We start from the raw sequence: 7,667 nt of genomic DNA, 5'->3' as shown, positions 1-7,667 counted from the left end.
TAGAAGAGATTTATAGTTTTGTGGGTTTTCTTGTTTTCTGTAATTTTATGATTTCCAGTTGCTTACCTCCAGTTTACTGTTTTTCACAAAACCCTTGTCCACTGAGTGGTCAGAGGGAAGATGCTAACAAATGTTGACTTTTCTTCAGGAAGATTTAGCGTTCAAGCAAAAACAGAAGGAAGAGCAGAAGAAACTTGCGGAGATGAAGACAAAAGCTTCTGGGAAAGGCCCCCTTAGTAAGTGGCCCACTCAATAAGTGGCTTGCCTTAAGGATAGCAAAAGTTAAGAAATTATTTTTAATGTTTTTTGCTACACTGCCATAGCAAGGACTATACTTTAGGTTATTTTTAGGGCTGTCAAGTGATTAATCGCACTGTTAAACAATATAAGAATACCATTTATTTAAATAGTTTTTGCCGGTTTCTATATTTTCAAATATACAAATATAGGGTCAGGCCTGGGGACTCGAGGCTTCAGCCTCTTCTCTCTCTCTCTCTCTTCCCCCCCCTCGCCCCCCCCCCCCCCGGTGGGGTTTGTGGCACAGGGCTCCAGTCCCCCCATCACCCAGGAAGCTGAGGGTTGGGGTTGCTTCAGCCCCCCTGCCGCCGATGTCTCCCGCCCTGTCCTAGGTATGCAATTAACATGTTAAAAAAATTAATGCATTAATTTTGCTTTCAGTTAATTAATTGCAGTTAACACCTGCACTTGACAGCCTTAGTTATTTTAAATTCCAAAGTGAGCTGGTTTTAACTGCAAATTACTCAAGTTATTAAACACACACAAGAAATTAGGAGCGACAAATGAAGACCAGAATGATTCAATTAAGATTTCTTGATTGACCCAAACTAGTCCATTCTAATAACTGTACCCACTGACAATCCCATTACTATTTCATCTCGCCAACACTTTTTATTAGAAAAATAAAATTCTATCTTAAATATGCAGGATACATAAGAAAAAGTTGATCAAACATATTTTGCATTTAAAACTGTTTAATATAATAGTTTCGCTATAGTTAGTGAATTTAACTGATTGTTTCTGATCACCATGTCCTTCAAGATTTTGGAACGACCAGTTCTCATCCTCTCACACCATGTTATTACTCACAGGTTGGAAGAGTGAAACAAACTTTCCTGTTTTTTTCAACTCCCAATCAGTTTCTTAACTTTGAATTAACTAGTTGTTGAACTGAACTAAACTAAATGAATAAATTGAGATAAAATTATTCTCCTTGTATCTGCAGAAAGTGGTTACTCCTGTGAAAAGCTAATTTAGCACTTCAGCCAACTCTGGTTCTGTGTATTTAACCATTGACTTCCAATAGTTCATTGGTTTGACTTTCTTTAATACTTGGGTAGCAAACGTACTGCTTATATTTTTTATGTAATGTACATGATTCTAATAGCCTATGTTAAGGCCTAAACATACTGTAATCTATCATAATTACAAATTTATTTTTAAATGTTTATTTTTAAAAACTGTATTTAAATACAAAAAATGATTTTGTTGACCTTTTAAAAAATCTTTTTTTTTTTTAAATTCACCATCTCTTCTCCCTACCTTCTGTTGTCTGTCTGTTCTACATAGTCCCTGCCCTGAAGATCTTAAAATGTCTCTTGTTTCCACATTGCTTAGTCTTAGCATATGCACAACATGCCTCAGGTGGTACATCACTAGGATTCATCACCGAATTTGGTGTGCTGCTTGGATCATTAGCTTCCTTTGTCCCAGCCAGGTACTAACAGGAAGTGTGATATGAATGCTGATCCATGTGCACACCCACCCCTGCCCCCCAGTTCTTAGTACAGCAAGGCCTTGATTCTGATTGGGGCCTCTAGTTGCTATTGGAAGGTTGCTGTTGTCTGTATTCTTACAGCCTCAAATAGACCTTCATAGAATCATAGAATATCAGGTTTGGAAGGGACCTCAGGAGGTCATAGAATCATAGAATATAAGGGTTGGAAGGGACCCCAGAAGGTCATCTAGTCCAAACCCCTGCTCAAAGCAGGACCAATCCCCAACTAAATCATCCCAGCCAGGGCTTTGACCTTAAAAACTTCTATGGAAGGAGATTCCACCACCTCCCTAGGTAACGCATTCCAGTGTTTCACCACCCTCCTAGTGAAAAAGTTTTTCCTAATATCCAACCTAAACCTCCCCCACTGCAACTTGAGATCATTACTCTTTGTTTTGTCATCTGCTACCACTGAGAACAGTCTAGATCCATTCTCTTTGGAACCCCCTTTCAGATAGTTGAAAGCAGCTATCAAATCCCCCCTCATTCTTCTCTTCTGCAGACTAAACAATCCCAGTACCCTCAGCCTCTCCGCATAAGTCATGTGTTCTAGTCCTCTAATCATTTTTGTTGCCCTCTGCTGGACGTTTTCCAATTTTTCCACATTCTTCTTGTAGTGTGGGGCCCAAAACTGGACACAGTACTCCAGACAAGGCCTCACCAATGTCGAACAGAGGGGAACGATCACGTTCCTCGATCTGCTGGCAATGCCCCTGCTTATACATCCCAAAATGCCATTGGGGTTCTTGGCAACAACGGCACACTGCTGACTCATATCCAGCTTCTCGTCCATTGTAACCCCTAGGTCCTTTTCTGCAGAACTGCTGCCTAGCCATTCAGTCCCTAGACCGTAGCGGTGCATGGGATTCTTCCATCCTAAGTGCAGTACTCTGCACCTGTCCTTGTTGAACCTCGTCAGATTTCTTTTGGCCCAATCCTCTAATTTGTCTAGGTCCCTCTGTATCCTATCCCCACCCTCCAGCATATCTGCCTCTCCTCCCAGTTTAGTGTCATCTGCAAACTTGCTGAAGGTGCAATCCACACCATCCTCCAGATCATTAATGAAGATATTGAACAAAACCGGCCCAAAAACCGACCCCTGGGGCACTGCACTTGATACCGGCTCCCAACTAGACATGGAGCCATTGATCGCTACCCATTGAGCCCGACAATCTAGCCAACTTTCTATCCACCTTATTGTCCATTCATCCAGCCCATACTTCTTTAACTTGCTGGCAAGAATACTGTGGGAGACCATGTCAAAAGCTTTCCTAAAGTCAAGGAACAACACATCCACCGCTTTCCCCGCATCCACAGAGGCAGGTATCTCGTCATAGAAGGCAATTAGATTAGTTAGGCATGACTTGCCCTTGGTGAATCCATGCTGACTGTTCCTGATCACTTTCCTCTCCTCTAAGTGCTTCAGAATTGATTCCTTGAGGACCTGCTCCATGATTTTTCCAGGGACTGAGGTGAGGCTGACTGACCTGTAGTTCCCAGGATCCTCCTCCTTCCCTTTTTTAAAGATTGGCACTACATTAGCCTTTTTCCAGTCGTCCGGAACCTCCCCCGATCACCATGAGTTTTCAAAGATAATGGCCAATGGCTCTGCAATCACAGCCGCCAACTCCTTTAGCACTCTCAGAATCAGTGCATCCGGCCCCATGGACTTGTGCTCGTCCAGCTTTTCTAAATAGTCCCGAACCACTTCTTTCTTCACGGTGGACTGGTCACCTCCTCCCCATGCTGTGCTGCCCAGTGCAGCAGTCTGGGAGCTGACCTTGTTCGTGAAGACAGAGGCAAAAAAGCATTGAGTACATTAGCTTTTCCCACATCCTCTGTCACTAGGTTGCCTCCCTCATTCAGTAAGGGGCCCACACTTTCCTTGACTTTCTTGTTGCTAACATACCTGAAGAAACCCTTCTTGTTACTTCTAACATCTCTTGCTAGCTGCAATTCCAGGTGTGATTTGGCCTTCCTGATTTCACTTCTGCATGCCCGAGCAATATTTTTATACTCTTCCCTGCTCATTTGTCCAGTCTTCCACTTCTTGTAAGCTCCTTTTTTGTGTTTAAGATCAGCAAGGATTTCATAGAATATCAGGGTTGGAAGGGACCTCAGGAGGTTATCTAGTCCAACCCCCTGCTCAAAGCAGGACCAATCCCCAATTAAATCATCCCAGTCAGGGCTTTATCAAGCCTGACCTTAAAAACTTCTAAGGAAGGAGATTCTACCACCTCCCTAGGTAACGCATTCCAGTGCTTCACCACTCTCGTAGTGAAAAAGTTTTTCCTAATATCCAACCTAAACCTCCCCCACTGCAGCTTGAGACCATTACTCCTTGTCCTGTCGTCTTCTACCACTGAGAATAGTCTAGAACCATCCTCTCTGGAACCACCTCTCAGGTAGTTGAAAGCAGCTATCAAATCCCCCCTCATTCTTCTCTTCTGCAGACTAAACAATCCCAGTTCCCTCAGCCTCTCCTCATAAGTCATGTGTTCCAGACCCCTAATCATTTTTGTTGCCCTTCGCTGGACTCTCTCCAATTTATCCACATCCTTTTTGTAGTGTGGGGCCCAAAACTGGACACAGTACTCCAGATGAGGCCTCACCAATGTCGAATAGAGGGGGACGATTACGTCCCGCGATTTGCTTGCTATGCCCCTACTTATACATCCCAAAATGCCATTGGCCTTCTTGGCAACAAGGGCACACTGCTGACTCATATCCAGCTTCTCGTCCACTGTCACCCCTAGGTCCTTTTCCGCAGAACTGCTGCCTAGCCATTCTGTCCCTAGTCTGTTAAGTCTGATTTCACTGTTAAGCCAAGTTGGTCGCCCGCCATATTTACTATTCTTTCGACACATCGGGATGGTTTGTCCCTGTAACCTCAATAAGGGTTCTTTAAAATACAGCCAGCTCTCCTGGACTCCTTTCCCCCTCATGTTATTCTCCCAGGGGATCCTGCCTATCAGTTCCCTGAGGGAGTCAAAGTCTGCTTTTCTGAAGTCCAGGGTCCGTATTCTGCTGCTCTCCTTTCTTCCTTGTGTCAGGATCCTGAACTCGACCGTCTCATGGTCACTGCCTCCCAGGTTCCCATCCACTTTTGCTTCCCCTACTAATTCTTCACGGTTTGTGAGCAGCAGGTCAAGAAGAGCTCTCCCCCTAGTTGGTTCCTCCAGCACTTGCACCAGGAAATTGTCCCCTACACTTTCCAAAAACTTCCTGGATTGTCTGTGCACTGCTGTAGTGCTCTCCCAGCAGATATCAGGATGATTAAAGTCGCCCATGAGAACCAGGGCCTGTGATCTAGTAACTGCCGTTAGTTGCTGGAAGAAAGCCTCGTCCACCTCATCCCTCCAGTCCAGTGGTCTATAGCAGACTCCTACCACGACATCACCCTTGTTGCTCACACTTCTAAACTTAATCCAGAGACTCTCAGGTTTTTCTGCAGTTTCATACTGGAGCTCTGAGCAGTCATTCTGCTCTCTTATATACAGTGCAAATCCCCCACCTTTTCTGCCCTGCCTGTCCTTCCTGAACAGTTTATATCCATCCATGACAGTACTCCAGTCATGTGAGTTACCTCACCAAGTCTCTGTTATTCCAATCACATCATAATTCCTTGACTGTGCCAGGACTTCCAGTTCTCCGTGCTTGTTTCCCAGGCTTCTTGTATTTGTGTATAGGCACTTGAGATAACTTGCTGTTTGTCCTGCTTTCTTAGTATGAGGCAGGAGTCCTCCCCTCTCGCACTCTCCTGCTTGTGCTTCCTCCTAGTATCCCATGTCCCCACTTACCTCAGGGCTTTGGTCTCCTTCCCCCGGTGAACCTAGTTTAAAGCCCTCCTCACTAGGTTAGCCAGCTGCTTGTGAAGATGCTCTTCCCTCTCTTCGTTAGGTGGAGCCCATCTCTGCCTAGCACTCCTCCTTCTTGGAACACCATCCCATGGTCAAAGAATCCAAAGCCTTCTCTCTGACACCACCTGTGTAGCCATTCGCTGGCTTCCACGATTCGATAGTCTCTACCCAGACCTTTTCCTTCCATGGGGAGGATGGACAAGAACACCACTTGCGCCTCAAACACCTTTATCCTTCTTCCCAGAGCCCTGTAGTCTGCGGTGATCCGCTCAAGGTCATTCTTGGCAGTATCATTGGTGCCCACGTGGATGAGGAGACACTCATGTTGTACCCACGTGAGCATTTGCCCTTCTGCCAAAAGGTTTTTCACGACTAATTAGGGTCCCTGACAAGGGAGTGGAGCCATTGATGGGGACTCATTTTTTCTGATCTTTTGTTAATCTGTATGGCTTTCTTCCCCAGACGTGGTGTGGGAGGAGGAGAGGAAAAAAACTTGTTATTGAAAAAGCTGTAGGCAAAGCCTTTCAAGTATATTTTCTGACTTAGTGGGCCAAATTTTGCTGTTACACCCATGTGAGCCCACAGTGGTTACCAGGACCAGAGAGGTGAATGAACAGATTTTCAGTGGTGGTAGCACTGTTTTGTGTGCTGTACATCTTATGTAATAAGAGGACAAAGTAGAGGATTTTCTTGAATGGATGCAAGAGGTGTCTGGATGCATAGTCCTGCTGACTAAAATAGGTGCGTAACTGATGTAACAGGAATTCGGTCTTAGTGCAAAGCTTGTAATACAAAATAAAGCATGTGTTGATGAGGAAGTTGAGAAAGTAGTAAAATAAATTATGCATAAAACATTAACTTGAGAAAGTAGTAAAATAAATTATGCATAAAACATTAACTCAAAGTCAGGTGGACTGTAATACAAACAGTGTGGTGGTTGAGGTGAAGGTTCTTAGATAGGGGATTGAGTCGACGTGGTAATAAAGGAAGTTGTTGTAGAAGAAATTTGGCATGTGGGACTAAACCTCTGTATAGGCTTCAGATGTCTGTATTGTGGTTTTCTTTCTTTTGGCAGCTGGTGGTGGCATCAAGAAGTCTGGCAAAAAGTAGTTACATGCTATGGAAGAAGCAGTCTGCTCCCATTGGTTGCTTGTCTATGCAATGGATCTGCGGATTCCTGTAGTCAAGAAAATTCACTGTCATTTGAGTACCTTGTGCATTTTGCTCAGTCAAAATAAATTGTTTTGTTAAGATATGGTGTCTCTCTCTATTGCTCTGTAGACTGACTTTCAAAATGCATTACCGATTTAACTTCATAGGAGACTACAGTTGAAGACCATTTGAAATTATAGTTGGCCCATAGTGTAGCTGGTGTTTAGTTCCAAGAACAAACTTATTCAACTTCTGCACTGCTGATATTTGTGTGCAATTCAAGGTGTCTGATTTATACAGCTCTATAGTACATGAGTCCTGGATATCAGAGAGACTGCCTCTCTCCCCATGTACTGCTGTGACTGAGGTGCTTGAATAGTGAACGGACTTTCTCATTGGAGGGTCCCTGTTCCTTCCCATGCCGCATCTGCTTCCTGAAAAATTCCCACTGTTCTCTCTTTGCTTGGGGAAGTGGGATGGGGTATTATCTAAGAAATGCCTTTGTCTTGCTCTAATTTTAATAAATTACATTAGTGTATCTTGTACAAATCTATTATGTGATTGGTTGCACTCTTTAAATTAATACAATTTTCCAGTGATTAATACCTGAAGTATTAAGTAGGCTGAAAAAATCCACTATAAAGCAGAAGCATAGGGAGTATTTAAAGGTGAGCATGTACGGAGGAGCTGGTTAAGGTTGGGTTTGAGGGTTTGCATGTGGGGGTGGGAGAGAGACCACTTGCTGTGAGCACTGGGAACCAGAGGACACTTAATGCAAGTAGCCAGGGAAGACTAGTTTGTCTTTCTGTATGGGATGAGTGGTTTAAGATGGCTGCTACTCTGTAAGTAAGCATGGTGGG

The 7,667-nt window shown here is 44.0% G+C and overlaps 1 long non-coding RNA gene across 1 annotated transcript; it reads left to right on the top strand.

Moving 5' to 3' along the window:
- The first annotated feature begins 21 nt into the window (after positions 1–21).
- Positions 22–6,908, top strand: LOC142070512 (uncharacterized). The gene is made up of 2 exons (XR_012666367.1): positions 22–236; positions 6,731–6,908. It is a non-coding gene; the product is annotated as an uncharacterized LOC142070512 (long non-coding RNA).
- Positions 6,909–7,667: the final 759 nt, after the last annotated feature.

This window comes from Caretta caretta, unplaced genomic scaffold (genome assembly GCF_965140235.1).
Source record: "Caretta caretta isolate rCarCar2 unplaced genomic scaffold, rCarCar1.hap1 Scaffold_34, whole genome shotgun sequence".
NCBI lineage: Eukaryota > Metazoa > Chordata > Testudines > Cheloniidae > Caretta > Caretta caretta.
Note: the sequence above shows the minus strand (reverse complement) of the source record. Positions and strands in the feature narration are given on the sequence as shown.